The sequence below is a fragment of the Moschus berezovskii genome, chromosome 3, assembly GCF_049115385.1.
Source record: "Moschus berezovskii isolate FMDL1 chromosome 3, NW_MosBer_1.0, whole genome shotgun sequence".
Taxonomy (NCBI): domain Eukaryota; kingdom Metazoa; phylum Chordata; class Mammalia; order Artiodactyla; family Moschidae; genus Moschus; species Moschus berezovskii.
Window position 1 is genome coordinate 104,696,189 of NC_142462.1, and position 17,560 is coordinate 104,713,748.

Here is a 17,560-nt window from a genome sequence, read left to right on the forward strand (position 1 = left end):
AAAGATGCCAATCAAAATTTCCACCGCAACCATGTAGAATAAGCTCTAGGGCACTCTCTCTGCAGAGTACAGAAGCATCCAGCAGCTGAGGGAGGTGGCTCCTGTGTGCGGCTTGGCATGGCATCTGGCTAAGGTCATGCAGGGAAGTTCTGAGTACTCACAGGCACACAGCACTAGAGTGCCAGGAACCTGCCACCCTCCGGTAAATTCCGGCTTTCCTCCCACAGAAGGCAAAGGACAGAAGCACAGGAACATTTTACTGTACTCAGAAAAGCAGACACGTGTACTTTGCCTTGTGACAGAAGCCAGTGTGACAGACATGAAACGTACAAAGACGATTAAGACAGTATGAAAGGTGGATGAAAACCTACGAAGTCACCAGGTCATGGATGCCAAGGGCCAGAGACGGGTGGTGGGTAGAACAAGAGCACCCACCGCAGAAGCACATCAGCAGACGAGAGAGGAGAAGCATCGTGAGTCTGGTGTTAGCTTAGCAACAGGCACCATGAAGACTCAGAGGACAGCTAACCAGAATCAAAGCGTGCAAGCGCTGTGCAGTACTTACAGGCAACCAATCCCTCCATTCATGCAAACAGGTACCAATCCACCTCACCGTATGATTCACGCCAACACTGCTCAGCGGTGCAGGTGTAAGCAAAAGGACAAACAGGTCAGGAGAGTGACCTAAAACCTGGTCACTGGTTCTCCAAGATAAACTCTTCAGTGACTGGGCATTCATTGTAGACTCTTCAGAAGTTCACACATTTATCCCACATGTCTATAGAGTGCAACCAGATTAACACTTCTATTAGATTTTCTCAAAAGCCATGTTTTTTTTAACCATACCTTTTATCAACTGGGAACAAAGATCTGCCTCAAAATTGGAAATCTTTTTTCTTATCATTTAGATTGGAGATACGGGGATCTGGTAAATTTCTACTATTCCCTCATCTTCCAGTATTCATCACTGACTCCACCTACGAACTCATTTCCAATGCAGCCTTTATGTTAATGAAGAAGTATTTCCTGGAGAAATGTGACTCTCCCAGCCCTCTGAACAGGACTTGTTCAGGGATCCTCTCCTCTGGGAAGATGGCATGATAGCACACCTCCATTCCCCAGCCACTCGGGTGGATGCCCCCTTGTTCTGCCAGAGCATTCCACAGGCAGATCTCTTTCTGTATCTTACTACATTTGACTGTCAACCAAAACAAGCTTTATGACCCTGGACAAGAGTGCTTAACCTCTCTCTGCCCTAATTTATCCATGTATAAAAGAGAGAAAATAGAGTCACGTGGTCGCTGGGCCAGGGAAATGGCAACTCCATGAGAGAGCGGGACTTCAGGTGGAGGAGGGAGCATGGAGGAAGCATTTATGACCTAATTCCCTGGTGGCTCAGATGGCGAAAGCGTCTGCCCCGTCTGCCCGCAATGCGGGAGACCCGGGTTTGATCCCTGGGTCAGAAAGATCCCCTGGAGAAGGAAATGGCAATACACTCCAGGACTCTTGCCTAGAAAATTCCATGGATGGAGGAGCCTGGTGGGCTACAGTCCATGGGGTCACAAAGAATCGGACACGACTGAGTGACTTCACTCACGGTGAGGTAAAACAAATAGAGAAGAAAGATTCCGTTCTAATGTCCAAAATTCAGATCGAAAGACTGACTCGTCCTGGTTCTTCCTACTTCAATTTGAACCCATTTGAGGTTCTTCAGATAGATTCCAAAGTGACAGATGAAGAAATAAAAAAGAGGTTTCAGCAATGATCCATACTGGTGCATCCTGACAAAAATCAAGATGATGCTGACAGAGTACAAAAGGCTTTTGAAGTTGTGGACAAAGCTTACAAGTTGCTACTGGATCAGGAACAAAAGAAGAGGGCCCTAGATGTAATTGAGGCAGGAAAAGAAGATGCGGAACACACCATTAAAGAGCAAACAAAGCAATTAAAGAAGGAAGGAAAGCCTACAGCTGTGGAGGAGGATGACCCTGAGCTGTTCAAACAACAGTATACAAACAGACCATGAAACTCTTTGCTGAGCTGGAAATTAAAAGGAAAGAGAGAGAAGCCAAAGAGATGCATGAAAGGAAGCAACAACAGGAGGAAAAGACTGAAGCTCAAGCAAAAGCCAAACAAGAAAGGGAGTGGAAGAAAAATGTCGAGATGGCAGCGTGGTCAGCTGGTGAAACTTCCAAGCAAATACAAAAGGAAAGAAAGAGAAGAAAAACCAGACCTTCCTGAGACCACCAAAAGTAAAAATGGAGCAGCGTGAGTGACCACCCAGGGTCACAGTCACAGAACCTTCCCCAACTGTCTCCCTCCTGCTTTGAAGGACTCATTCTTTCCTCCCATTTTTCACCCCAACATAGAGTAGTATTTGCTTTTTAGTCCATTTTGTTTTCAATACAGCTTAATACCCATCAGAGTAATTCTTCTGTACACTGAAATGAGGGGTCGGTTTAAAAAGAAACCTCCCCCCAACACATACCCCCAAACCAGCTGGGACTGGAAGGTGCTGCCTCCTCTTCCCACAGCCTGTAACTTAATGTTCTGTATTTCACTGAAGTGTGATGGTTAGAAACGTCGTGTGTAGTCTGTGGAAATCATCCAATTAAACATACTGCTGACACTGGTGTTGCCGCGACTTCAGAGACAAGCCTGGCCCACCTTAGGAAGCCCCTTCGCTTCAGTTGCTTGCTTCTGGCTGTGGCATCCTTTGAAGCCCCAGATCAGATGGGAAGGCGGCGGACACCCAGAGCAGTCCCTGGACGCCCTGACGTCCCTGTAGTTTGGCATGTGCTTTCCCATCTGACTGGCCAACCCACATGGCATGAGGCGCCAAGCCACCCAACCTGTTCACTTTCCAAAGAGCTAGCCGTCCTCCATCCCATGGTGGGATGTCTGCATTTGTTAGTGGTAACATTCTGTATGTGTAATAAATTTTTATACCCTAAAAAAAAAGAATAGAGAAAATAATAGTACAAACATCATAGGGCTTTTGTGTTAATTCATGAGATAAAGTGAATGCCTAGAAAGCACTTGGAACAGTTTCCAGCACACAGTAAATGCAACAGAAGAGTTTGCTGTTCTTATAACAATACTTATTTGCATGTCTTTCCTCTGTCCCATGTTAGCACCTTTAAAATAAGAGATTAGGTCTTAATCTTTGTATCTCCAGGGCCTAGTACCATCATGACTGGCAAACAGGAGACATGGGGTGAATTAATGCCATAAATCAACTGGTAAATCAATTTTTATTTCACAAAAAAATGTAGAAACATAGATATTAAAAATAAGCCAAAGCATTATCCTATTTACAACCCACCTTGTTTAAAAATAACCTAAGGAAGTTCATGAACTACAGCCTGCCATTTCAAATATGTAATGAAATATGAAATGAAAGAAGTTAAAATTAAGACTAGAATTGCATCGTCAGTACCACTAAAAGGTCAGTATCAAAAAGGACTTCTTAAGCATTACGTGACTTAGATACATTGTGACTCTGAGAGTTAGTACATTCTCACTCACTTTTGTTTTAGGGGAAAAAAAGAGTCCGGAGGCTTGACTTTCGACCAGGATTCGTTACCATTTCTTCCACAGATCTAGGTACCCAGGGAGGAGATAAAAAAACCGTAATGACAGAGTTCAACTACTTCATCTGTCACACTTCTGCAGTAGGAGAGTAGCGAAGCTGTTGGTGACAGAAGGGAATCAACTGAGGCATGCAAATGATTGCGGCTACAAGCTCAAGACCCTCATAAAGCCCTCAGGCCCTCGGAGCTGGGAGACGGCTTCTCTCAGTCTCCGGTTACAAACAGCCAGTATTTAGGTTTCATCTTGGGTTTAACATTTCTACAGAACCCCTGATGGGGGATCACAGCGTAGCCCTATTTAAAATTACCACCACTAGTACTTTAATATTCTGGTTCTTCTCAGATTATCTCTGACACTACTGAAAATGCATCTAGTCACACGACTAGGAGGACCTTCCTCTTTCACTGGTGCACGAAAAGAAGCCACTTTATTCGTTAAGATGGAATTTAGCGCCAAGTCCATGTTAAAGAAAGTCTGGGAGTGTTAAGTGTTTCACAGAGGAGGAGAAATGTTTACCGTATTCTCGTGGACAATCCAAGTAGAAACCTATATAAAAAGGATGAGGGTGAAGAGCTAGAGGAAAGTCTTCCGTAAACCAAGGTTCTGTCTGCTCGCTGGAAGAGTTCCTCACTTCCTTCCACATTTTCCCTCGAGCCACAGAGCAGGACCTTCTGAGGAAGACTGAAACAACTGGCACGTCGGGAGAGAGATAAACTCAAGTGTGAACACTGAGCGCAGAAACAAATGATTAACGGACCTCCCGGGGCCGCGTGCTGGAGACTCTGCTGCTAAAGACAAACTCAGATGCAGACACCTGACAAGATACCTGCTTTCCAAACAACTCCCAGCTAAATGAAATCATTTCAAGCAGTAAATTCGACTCTCCTTTCCCATACAAGCCAGCAGTAATACGTACAAAACACTCCCATCAGAGAAAGAGCATTAAGCAGATAATGCATAAAACATACAACATAGCTCAATAGTGTGTTTTTCTAGAATTATTAAGATTTTTAATTTACTCACTTTAAGCGAAAAGATGAAAACTCAGTTTTCAATCTGACAGGGATTGCATCTGAGGATTAAAATGTCCATGGACATACCTCTTAACTCATCTTTTAATTGCTGCATAAATGGTTGCCTAGGAAACTTCCCAACTGGATGAAGAAGCACAAGTGATCTCTCATTTCCAAGCTTGCAGGTATGACTCACTACCTTTGCTTCCACAAAGTAGGTCCTCCTGAATTCTTAAGAGGCAGATATTTTTGCAACCTGGATGACAACTAAAAGAAGAATTATTTTGAATATATGTTTTTAACAGGAATAAAAGCTAAGGTTGAGTTCTTATTCCCATCAAGTTTAGAAGAGAAATGTGTATTCTCAAAATAGGCCTGCACAATCCATATCAGGTAATTATGGATGGTTATTTTTCTGGCAGTATGTTGACAAGACAGTAATTAAACATTATAATAAGAGAGAACATATAAAACATTGGAACAATATAACCACAGAGACATTTGTCAAAGAATCCGGTCAGAGGGGTGCGACCCCCAAAGACCTCTGGGACCTGCCCCAAGTTCAGGTTCCCTGACAATTCTTGCAACCCAGCTACATCTGTGCCCAGAATGACACCATGACATCATTAAACAGAGACAAGAAGACACAGTGCAGGTCGTTATTTGCCAAGACGTAGTAACCTGGGGCAAGGGCACCTCTGAAGGTTCTATTTTAACAAACAGCAGATGCACTGAAGCAGGGTGAAGTAGTGGGTTCAGCCCGTGCCATTTCTGAGAAAGGACAGAATCTTATGTAATTACAGGGAATTAGGGCAGAAATGCAGAGAAGAGCCTCAGGGCCAAGGCTGGGTGCAGGTGATCCCCTAGTTCTGTCACTGCTTCTGATGTCTCAGACAGAGATGGACCAGGCCTGCAGAAGGGGCGGGAGGGAAGACTGGGCCCACCGCCCAGGGGAAGGGTTTCTGCCTCTCTTCCCTGAGCTCTTCCTCTAAAATCTTTCCATCATCAACTTATCATCATCTTCTCTTTTATTGTGGTAAGAACAATCATCATTCAAACTAAAAACCTAAAACTGACTCTTCTGGAGGAAAAGCTATTACTAACTCCTAACTCCACCCCACCCCCACCTTGAACCTCTTAGAGAAAAACTTCCCAGAACATGGTCTGGAACAGAATCAAGTTGCCTACTGTGAAATTCACAACATCCTAGTGGAAAGACATCAACAACATTCCAGATAAAATGTTTTCTTTCCTATGCAATTTTTCTAGTGAACCTGAAGAAGATCAAGGTCTATTCTGGGGAACCCACTACCACTCACCCAGTTGGTTGTCAACTATCAGTTAAAGAGTCTAGTCTAAGGATTTGCAACCAGACATGCTTTTCAGTGATGATTTAATCATTCTTCCTACTAAGAGTGATTCTGAATATACCTACCAGGGGCCTCTTTCTTCACAATGCAAAACTGTTAGTAAAACGCTGGGATGTGCTCATAACTCAACTGTCTGAGGAGCTGTCTTTAACAAACACTAACCTCAAGCAGATCCTAACACTCTGCAGTGCTAAGCATGTTCCTCAGTCTCTAGACTCTGAAGGCCTCTGAATAGGCAGCAACGTCCACCAGGAGCACCTCGAGGGCCTGACATGGCCCTGGGCTTTTGTTCCCCTTCTGTGACCACAACCCCATTGTCTTCCCCACCTCCCAGCCTCCCAAACCTAAGTTATCTGTCAGTTTTTCCAGAACGTTCTGCCATGAGTGTCTGGACTGTCGGCCCTACGGGGCACTTCTGTAATCAAGAGCTGTTAGCACACTGCTTTCTATTTATCTCCCCGGACTGTAGGCTTACTGAAGATGGTGCTGGGCTTTTTTATTTCTGTATCCCCCACCTTATCAGGGGCTTCCTGGGGGCGCTGGAGGTAAAGAAACCACCTGACAATGCAGAAGACATAAGAGACACGGGTTCGATCCCTGGGTCAGAAAGATCCTCTAGAGGAGGGCATGGCAACCCACTCCAGTATTCTTATCTGGAGAATCCCATGGATAGAGGCGCCTGGTGGGATATAGTCCATAGGGTCGCAAAGAGTCGGACATGACTGAAGCAACTTAGCATGCACAACTAATCTGAGCCTGGCTCAAATGGGCAAGTAATGTTTCTTGAATGAATGAATGTAGGAAAGAGATGAAGCTGGAAGAAAACTTATAGCAAGAGGTATTCTCCATGCAGCTTCAAAACCATCCCTAAGATGCAGTCTGGTTCTGGACTGAGGGGGGACTGGGCTCCACCAGGCAGCCCATGAAGCCCTCTCCAGCAGGCCTGGCTCAGAGCAGGCATGCAAGGACCCTACGGACCATCTCAAGTCCACTGGAGAGCACAGCCAGCCCAGCAGGAGGTGGATCAAATGCACCACTCCCCAAAGTTTTGCCACCAGAGGAAAAATAAAGGGGATTTTAGAGGAGAAGCAACATAAAAAGGAGGGAAATAAAAGATGGAAAGCAAGATCCAAAGACCCTCACAGATGGGACTCTGCTAGGCACAGGAACAAAAAAGTTTAGTTTTTATTAAAATTTGTTAATTAAGTTTCTGAGCTATAAAGGCCTGCAGAAGCACCAGGAAAACTCAGGAGAAACTTTTTTTTAACTGCTGGCTGACTTTTGGATGGGGCGGGAAAGACCTGCAAATGCCTTACAGAGAAGACAGCCTCTGATCCCTGCCACCTCCCCTAGTCTTTCATATCTCTAGAGCTCTTTTCCCAAGAATGAACCCCACCGAGGCCTGGGCCTGGTGTGGAGGTCAAGGCAGAGGTCACTCAGGCACACCGCCTCCTGTGTACCTTCCAGGAGATTTCCTTTCATGGAAAACAACTTCCATGTGGTACTCAAATCTGCAAGTATGCGTGAGAGCGAGGGAGAGGATGGCCGCCTCCTGCTTACTGCTGGGGTTTCACAGGTTCCTGGCAGGACAGGGTCAGGGAGTCAAGGGGGGTATAAACACCATTTTGTCCTTGCAGAAGCCATGGCATCGTCCCCAGGGCCCGAGGAAGCACAGCATGGCGCAGGTGGTCTACTCGAGGTCCTCTGACTGCCCTTTTTAGGGTATACCAATTCTCTATGGTGTGTCATGGCTCTTCAGCTTGGCAGAGTTTTCCCCCAAACGGCTCAACAGTTATTACCTTTCTGAAGATCATTTCCAGTCCTTAGAACCTGACCTGATGATAACTACAGGACATATACCTGCCAGAACTGAGCAGTAAAAGGATGTCCAACCCTGCATACCAAGGACAGGAGAGCCTGTAGCTAATCAGAGCGGGCCCATGGGTGCAGCAGAAGGTAGCTAGGGGGGGCGGGGGGAGGGCGCGCTCCTGTCTCCAAAAGTTCTGTATGGGTTTCGTTACTTACTGCAGAAAAAAGAGCTGGCATAAATCCAAAGATCTTACACTTAATAGGCCTTTGATTGACCTGGGAACAAACTAACTTTTTCTATTTCGTTTTATAAAGCTCAGCCTTTCTCACTCTTGCACATCTCTACTTAGAACAAGGGATGAGTAATAGTAAAACACTGTGGCAGTATGCTGAACAGCGCTCACACAACTAAAAGAGAGAACGTATGCTGTACGGCCCTCCATTCCACACACATACGACAAGTTCTAAAGAGCCTTAGTATAGAACCGTGGGAATCCCCCTACATGAATCGAAGACTCTTTTGACTGGCTGAAAGTGGAACTGAGGGGCCAGGGAAAGGATTTCCCCTGCGGTTGATTAAAAACATTATTCTGTTTTTGAGTTGTCATACCAAGTGACCATGAAGTGAGCAAAATTCTTCTTAAAATGTGCTTTTTGAACTTTCCCCTCTAGTACTGGATGTTAAGATGGGCTTAAAGACAAAATCCTCTAAAACACTCAAAACAACTTCTTAAATGAGTTCACAGTCATAAGAAGAAAGAACACGAAGCTCTAATGTTCCGAAAATACACTTTAACCAGTGCACCTTAATGAAACGTGCACGTCTATGGATGAAATTAAGCACCTGCAAATGTGGATTTGCAGAATTGGTCATTTTCAGCATCACGGAGTTATTACAATGGTTTTTTTAATAGTAGGTTCCCTAAGAGCACATGCAATGATGATTTAATGAACAAAAACATAATTTTTATATATTTCATTTCAAGGACATTCCTATTATATGCTAAAACAATAAAGCATTTTTCTTCTTTCATTCTTCTTTAGAAACGGACTTGAAGGGAAAATGTAGTCATCTGAATTGAGCTCAAAAGACTAACCAAATCAAAAAGTCAAATTCATTGAGAATTTCACCCCACAAACAACACACAAGCAATCTGGAAACGTGAACTCCTAAGGTTCCAGTGGACTAGCCCGTGTAGTACAGGAATGCAGCACACAGGAGCCAAAGATTTTTAAATAAAACCAATAAAACAAACAAAGACTGGGAGAAACATTGTTTTGGGAAACATTCCTCCCAGGACTTGAGAAACTACTTCAAGTCCTTCTTGCTGCTTCTCCGAAGTCCTTCTTAGGGCCAGGCAATTTTTATTTATGCTTAAGGCTTTAAACATAAAGTACAAAAAATAATAGGCATGGTTTAAACATAGGGTCTTCCAAGGTGGCTCAGTGGTAAAGAATCCACCTGCCAATCAATGCAGGAGACTCAAAACATCTAGGTTCGATCCCTGGGTTGAGAAGATCCCCTGGAGGAGGAAATGGCAACCCACTCCAGTATTCTTGCCAGGAGAATCCCATGGACAAGGAGCCTGGAGGGCTACAGTCCATGCGGTCGCCAAGAGTCAGATACAACTGAGCACACATGCCAGACAGATAAGACAATTAACAAACCTCTTAAATTGGGACTATACTTTGCTTATTGACTTGCTTCCAAATAGTAGAGTATCCTAACAGGGCAGGGGGGAGAATACATTTCCAGTGGAACAACTTGGCAGACACTACCTTGGTCAGGTGATCAAGGTCAGCGCCAGCAGGGATACGTCACGATGACAGCATGTTCCCTGGACACAAGGTGGTAAGATGTCACTTCACCTCTGTGGTCCTCCTCTCAGAACCCCACAGCTAGGCTAATAATCAGAAAAACAGGAGAGAAGTCTGAACTGAGGGGCAGTCAACAAAACACCTGTCCAGTATTCCTCAAAACTGACATCATCAAAAACAAGGCAAAGCTAAGTAACTGTTACAGACCAGAGGAAACTAAGGAGACATGATGACAAGATGTAATGTGATATCCTGGGTGGATCCTGCAACAGGAAAAGGACAGGGAAAAACAGTGAAATCTGAATAAACTTTAGTTAATACTAAAGTTAGCGGACTTTAGTAAATACTAAGGAACCAATGTTTGTTCCTTAATGGTGACAAATATGATAGTGTAAGAGTAAGCAACTGGGGTAACTGCGTGGGGGCGTATGGGAACTCTCTGCATTATGTTTTCAACTTTTCTAAAAGTATTCAAACTTTCAAGAGCTCCGTCCACAACACTGAAGCCACGATGCTTTGGGTGGGTGCTGCACCAACAGGGACAAACACAGGCTGGGACCCCGGCCACTCTGCACGCTGACCGACAGACACTTGGGCCGGTCTGGGCGCCTCAGACACCAGGGACCACAGATGGCGCGCATGTGAAACAGGAACAGACATCTCTGAGCGCCTAACACCCTCATCTGAAGTGAAAAATAGGCAATTTTATGCAAGGAAAAAAGACAAAGGCTGAATGGGTTGGCCTGGAGCCATCAGAGCTCTGTGAAAACACATGACAAACCAGCCTCCATCCCTCACTCAGCAAATACTACTGCCAGAATCCAAGCAGGTGTGAAAGAGTTACACAGCCCTCCCTCCCATGCCCTACAGGCTCTGCGTCCTATTTCCGTATCATAAAAGGGTAAATCTGAGAAGGACAGGCGCAGAATTCCTTTAAGGGTTTGAGGCAGAAAGGGCATTAAAAGAGTCCTTTGACCCAGGAGCACGTAACTACGTATCTTCAAAAATCCGTCCAGTCAGCGCACATGTGGCACCATGGGAGCCGTGTTCTGTAGCGAGGAGGCCAGAGTCTTGGAAGGGCTGCTCAATATAGAAACACATTTGTCTACAGAATAAACATGTGGCACGATTCTGTTTGCTGCAATGGATTTCTTTAATTGCCTTGAATTTTAATTGAAAAAGAAATCTGGGGGTTTATCTTCGCTAACCAAAAAGTTCCAGAATTCATAAGCTAGATGAATATGCAGTACTCATTAGGCCAGAAAATTAAAATATAAATGATTTAAAAATTTTTTCAGGAAACTAACATACTGTCAATCAAAACTGTAACAGTTCTAGAGAAAAAGTGACCAACTGTTTAAAGTCGATCTGAAAGAGAAATGATATAGAAATATCCCAGAAAAATCTGAAAAATAATAATAGTATGGATGATGATGAAGAAGGATCTTGTTCTACCAACTCTAATAATTAGGACAGTATGGTGTAGATCCAGAATCAACAGACCAACGGAAGAGTAACATACCTGAAAATAAAACAAACAGCAAAAACTGCTTCATTTATTCAACCATCTATTGAGGTACAGACATTGCTGATCATTCCTTGATAGTGAAACAAAAAAGGCAAAGTCAGTCCAAAAGGCCAAAGTACGTGAATGCTGGCCAATCACATGGGGAGAGTGTAAGTCAAATGTTTCTCTCACATCTTACATGTGAATCTATTCCAGATAAATGCTAATTATAAAACACACCCTAGCATTACACGAATAAAACACAGGTGAATATTTAGACACAATTTTGTGATAGGAAAGATATGAGTTCAAAGATCATCATTATAAACTGGGTCCATCTAAATGTCAACAGGGGCACGGCTAAATAAGTGGATGGTTATGTAGTCCTTAAACTGCTGATAAAGAAATGTACTAACATACAAAATGCAGTATTTAGTAAAAAGTAAGGTATAACAATTATGTCTGCAGTCAAAGTGGAAGTGAAAGTCTCTCAGTCGTGTCCAACTCCTAGTGATCCCATGGACTATACATACCGTCCATAGAATTCTCCAAGCCAGAATACTAGAGTGGGTAGCCTTTCCCTTCTCCAGGGGATCTTCCCAACCCAGAAATCGAACCGGGGTCTCCTGCATTGCAGACAGATTCTTTACCAACTGAGCTATAAGGGAAGCTGTAAAAACGTTTGCAGTAAAAATACCTAAATATAGCTATTAATGGTGACACTGACAGGATACATTTATTCTGAAAAAAAAGTCAATTCTTCTCTAATTAATCTATAAAGTCAATGCATGAACTCAATCCAAGGAAGATTTTCTCATGGAATGTATTCTAAAATGCATATGTTAGAGCAAACAGGAAAAAGTAGGGATAATTTTAAAGAACAAGAAGAAAGGACGATCTACTCTACCGGATAAAAAGACACAATAAAGAAACAAAGGCATCATAAAGAAAATCTAGAATTGAAGCAGGGAACAGACAGACCTATATAGATAGAAACTTGATGTGACAAAATGGCATTGCGCATCAGTGGAAAAAATAAGTACCAATGAATAAATGCTGCTAGGAAAACTGGCTGTCCATGGGAAAATAAAACAAGGTATCCACACTTCACAATATACACACAATTCCATCTTAGATTGCAGGTGAAACTATGAAAAGCAAAATTTGAAAACTTTGCGCAGAAAACAGATGAGACTATTTCTATGACCTCAACCTAAGAAAATAGATTTTTTCAAATAAGACACGAAGAACCAAAGCCAAAGGGACTGATGAAATTTGACAGCATAAAAAGAAACTCCTGTTCAATAAAAGACATTATTTAAAAAGTGAACAATCAAGCCCCAAACCAGAAGACAACTGGACATGTATGGACAGAAAAGAATGGGTAAGAAAAATATATAAATACAGCTTAATAAGAAAACCAATAGGAAAAATGGGCACATGACTGGCAAACACACTTTACCGAAGACACTCAAGTAGCTAATAAATGCACACATTCACCATCTCACTAGTAATCAACAAAATTTTTATTAAAGCCACAGTGAGATATCATTTCATACCTATCAAACTAACAGAATTAGAATCTCTCTTTGTGAGGATATGAAGTAGAATATAAGTACTGCAGGCAGCAATTTCCCTACAGTTACTCAATCTGAAGTTGTGCTCATCCTAAGACCCAGGAATTTTCTGGTTCTATACCCAGATAAACTAAATACATGTATAGGAGTTACCAAAAAATGCTTACAGCCACATGTCAAAATTCAGATACTTGCTGACAGGAAAATATATTTTTAAAATATGACATTTTTAGAAAACAGAATACTGTAAAAACAAATTAAATGAGTGACTATATCTATAGATATTAGCATGAATAAATCTTGAAAACGTAATATTGGGCCAAAAAGGCAAGCGCTGAAGAGGTACACACGTTCTGAGAGAAGGAGAGGAGACATTAGGTGTCCCTTTAGCAATAAAGGGGACTCATTCCCCCAGCTACTAGGAGTGCTGTAGGCTGACCACCCTCAGCTGAAAACAGTCACCTTGTCAAAGTCAGGTCCCCTCTGGGGACGCAGCCTGCATCCAATGACTGGTCAGTGTGAGAGTAAAGATGCTTGGCCCCTCACCTCAACTTAGGACAATTCTGAAGGGCTGTCCCACCTTCAGAGCTTCCTCTGGGATTGGCTGAGGCCTTTCCGGTGACTGCACTGCAGCCCAATTTCTCTCTCCAAAATCTCCTTAATAAACTTCTGGCATGTTAACCTCCGCTCAGAGTCTGCTTTCCTTGGAACTCTACTTTCAACAGATACAACTTATATCTTGTTTGAAAGCATATAGAACACATGTTAAGAAGACTGAAATCATGCAAGTATCTGTTCTAACCACAATGGCACAAACTAGAAATCAGCAGCTGAAGAAAAACTGGAAATTTCACAAGCACGTGGGAATTAACACAATCTTGAGTGACAAACGGGTCACAGAAGAGATCAAAGGGAAAATTAGCAATAGCTTGAGACCAAAAAAAAAAAAAAAGAAAAACAACAAACCAAAATTTATGGAATGCAACAAAATCAATACCAAAGGAGAAGTTTACAGTGGTGAACACCTACATTAAAAATGAAGAAACGGCTCAAGAGCGCATGTCCGACTGCATCCTCACGGCCAGGCTCAATCTCTTACTGATTTGGAAAACTCAGCAGTGGCCACAAGACTGGAAAAAATCAGTTTTCATTCCAATCCCAAAGAAAGGCAGTGACAAAGAATGTTCAAACTACTGCATAATTGCACTCATCTCATACGCTAGCAAAGCAATGCTCAAAATTCTCCAAGCCAGGCTTCAACAGTACTTCAACAGTACAGCCGAGAACTTCAAGATGTTCAACCTGGATTTAGAAAAGGTAGAGGAATTAGAGATCAAATTGCCAACATCCACTGGATCACAGGAAAAGCAAGAGAGTTCCAGAAAAACATCTACTTCTGCATTATTGACTATGCCAAAGCCTTTGACCGTGTGGATCACAGCAAACTGTGGAAAATTCTTAAAGAGTTAGGACTACCAGATCACCTTACCTGCCTCCTGAGAAATCTATATGCAGGTCAAGAAGCAACAGTTAGAACCGGACATGGAACAACAGACTGGTTCCAAATTGGGAAAGGAGTACGTCAAGGCTGTATATTGTCACCCTGCTTGTTTAACTTATATGCAGAGTATGTCACGCAAAACACCAGGCGGGATGAAGCACAAGCTAGAATCAAGATTGCCGGGAGAAATATCAATAACCTCAGATATGCAGATGACACCACCCTATGGCAGAAAGTGAAGAAGAACTAAAGAGCCTCTTGATGAAAGTGAAAGAGGAGAGTGAAGAAGTTGGCTTAAAACTCAGCATTCAAAAAACTAAGATCGTGGCATCCAGTCCCATCAGTCCAGTTCAGTTCAGCCGCTCAGTTATGTCCAACTCTTTGGACCCCATGAACCGCAGCACACAAGGCCTCCCTGTCCATCACCAACTCCCGGAGTTTACCAGTCCCGTCACTTCATGGCAAATAGAGGAGGAAACAACAGAAACAGAGACAGACCTTATTTTTGGGGGCTCCAAAATCACTGCAGATGGTGACTGCAGCCATGAAATTAAAAGACAACGCTTGCTCCTTGGAAGAAAAGCTATGACCAACCTAGACAGCATATTAAAAAGCAGAGCCATTACTTTGTCGACAAACATCTGTCTAGTCAAAACTATGGTTTCTCCAATAGTCATGTTTGGATGTGAGAGTTGGACCATAAAGAAAGCTGAGCGCCAAAGAACTGATGCTTTTGAACTGTGGTGTTGGAGAAGACTCGTGAGAGTCCCTTGGACTGCAAGGTGATCCAACCAATCCATCCTAAAGGAGATCAGTCCTGAATATTCATTGGAAGGACTGATGCTGAAGCTGACGCCCCAATACTTTGGCCACCTGATGGGAAGAACTGACTCAATGGAAAAGACCCTGAGGCTGGGGAAGACCGACGGCTCAAGGAGAAGAGGAGGACAGAGGATGAGATGACTGGATGGCATCACCAACTTGATGGACATGAGTTTGAGCAAGCTCTGGAAATTGGTGATGGACAGGGAGGCCTGGCGTGCTGCAGTCCATGGGGCTGCGAAGAATCAGACATGACTGACAGACTGAACTGAACTGATCAGGGTCCTCCGTCCATGGAATTTTCCAGGCAAGAATACTGGAGTGGGTTGCCATTTCCTACTCCATTCCCCATCCAGAGATTGAACCCACATCTCTTGTGTCTCCTGGATTGGAAAGCGGATTCTTCACCACTGGTGCCACCTGGGAAGCCCACATTAAAAAGGAAGAAAGATCCCATATAAACAAGCTAATTTTACACCTCAGGGAACCAGAAAAAGAACAAACTAAGCCCAAATTTGGCAGAAGGAAGGAAATAATAAACATTAGAGCAGAAATAAAACAGTGAGTAGAAAAACAACAGGGAAAAAACTATCAAAACTAAGAGGTGACATTTTTTTAAAAAACAGCAAAATTGACATTGAGCTAGACTAAGGAAAAGAGGAAACTCAAAATCAGAAATGAAAGAGGAAACATAACAACTGGTGCCACAGAAACAGAAGAATGTGAGAGGCTACTGTGAGTAATTACACATCAACAAACTGGATAATCCAGAAGAAACAGAGACATGCCTAGAAACATACAACCCACCAAGACCAAACCATGAAGAAAGAGCAAATATGAACAGAGTGGTAAGGAGGCTGAATCAGTAGTCAAAAACTCCCCAAAAAAGAAAAGCACAGGACCAGTGGTCACTGGTGAATTCTATCAAATAGTTAAAGAAGTATTGTGGATCACAATAAAGTGTGGAAAATTCTGAAAGAGCTGGGAATACCAGACCACCTGACCTGCCTCTTGAGAAACCTGTATGCAGGGCAGGAAGCAACAGTTAGAACTGGACATGGAACAACAGACTGGTTCCAAATAGGAAAAGGAGTACGTCAAGGCTGTATATTGTCACCCTGCTTATTTAACTTATATGCAGAGTACATCATGAGGAACGCTGGGCTGGAAGAAGCACAAGCTGGAATCTAGATTGCCAGGAGAAATATCAATAACCTCAGATATGCAGATGACACCACCCTTATGGCAGAAAGTGAAGAGGAACTCAAAAGCCTCTTGATGAAAGTGAAAGAGGAGAGTGAAAAAGTTGGCTTAAAGCTCAACATTCAGAAAACTAAGATCATGGCATCTGGTCCCATCATTTCATGGGAAATAGATGGGGAAACAGTGGAAACAGTGTCAGACTTTATTTTTCTGGGCTTCAAAATCACTGCAGATGGTGATTGCAGCCATGAAGTTAAAAGACGCTTACTCCTTGGAAGGAAAGTTATGACCAACCTAGATAGCATATTAAAAATCAGAGACATTACTTTGTCAACAAAGTTCCATCTAGTCAAGGCTCTGGTTTTTCCAGTGGTCGTGTATGGATGTAAGAATTGGGACTATAAAGAAAGCCGAGTGCCGAAGAATTGATGCTTTTGAACTGTGGTGTTGGAGAAGACTCTTGAGAGTCCCTTGGACTGCAAGGAGATCCAAACAGTCCATCCTACAGGAGATCAGTCCTGGGTGTTGATTGGAAGGTCTGATGATGAAGCTGAAACTCCAATACTTTGGCCACCTGATGCGAAAAGCTGACTCACTGGAAAAGACCTTGATGCTGGGAAAGATTGAGGGCAGGAGGAGAAGGGGACGAGAGTGGATGACATGGTTGGATGGCATCACTGACTTGATGGACATGGGTTTGGGTGGACTCCAGGAGTCGGTGATGGACAGGGAGTCCTGGTGTGCTGTGGTTCATGGGGTCGCAAAGAGTCGGACATGACAGAGCGCCTGAACTGAACTGAACTGAAAGCTAATTCTTCTCAAACTCGTCCTGGCATAGAGATAGACATGCAGGCTGGAACAGAAGAGAGAGCACAGAAATAAATCCATGACTATAAGGGCTTCAATAAGGGCACCAAGAATACACAAAACGGAAAAAGACAATGTCTTCAATAAACAATTTTGAGGAAACTGGATATCCACAGGCAAAGAATGAAACTGGACCCTTATCTTATGCCACACAGAAAAGTTGACTCAAAATGGTTTCAAAACTTAAACATTAAGACCCAAAACTGTAAAACTCCTAGGAGAAAACATAGGGGGAAAGCTTCATGGCACTGGGCTTACAACAAAAGCAAAAATAGACAAGTATCTGTACATTAAATAAAAAGCTTTTGCAGAACAAAGAAAACAATCTAAGAGAGTGAAAAGGAAAATATCTGATAAAGGGTTAATATCCATGATATGGATATTATGATTGCTACAAGCCAATTAGCATAAATACATACACAGATAAATAAATAAATAAGGAAATGATTAAAAATGAGCCAAGGACTTGAATTGAAAAG

The 17,560-nt window shown here is 43.0% G+C and overlaps 1 long non-coding RNA gene and 1 pseudogene across 18 annotated transcripts in view; one reads left to right on the plus strand and one right to left on the minus strand.

Annotated features, from left to right (window-relative positions):
* The window catches only part of LOC148778391 (uncharacterized), a 222,511-nt gene that overhangs the window by 136,649 nt on the left and 68,302 nt on the right, over positions 1–17,560 (minus strand). The window lies entirely within an intron of this gene.
* Positions 1,315–2,276, plus strand: LOC129552652 (dnaJ homolog subfamily C member 8-like; annotated as a pseudogene).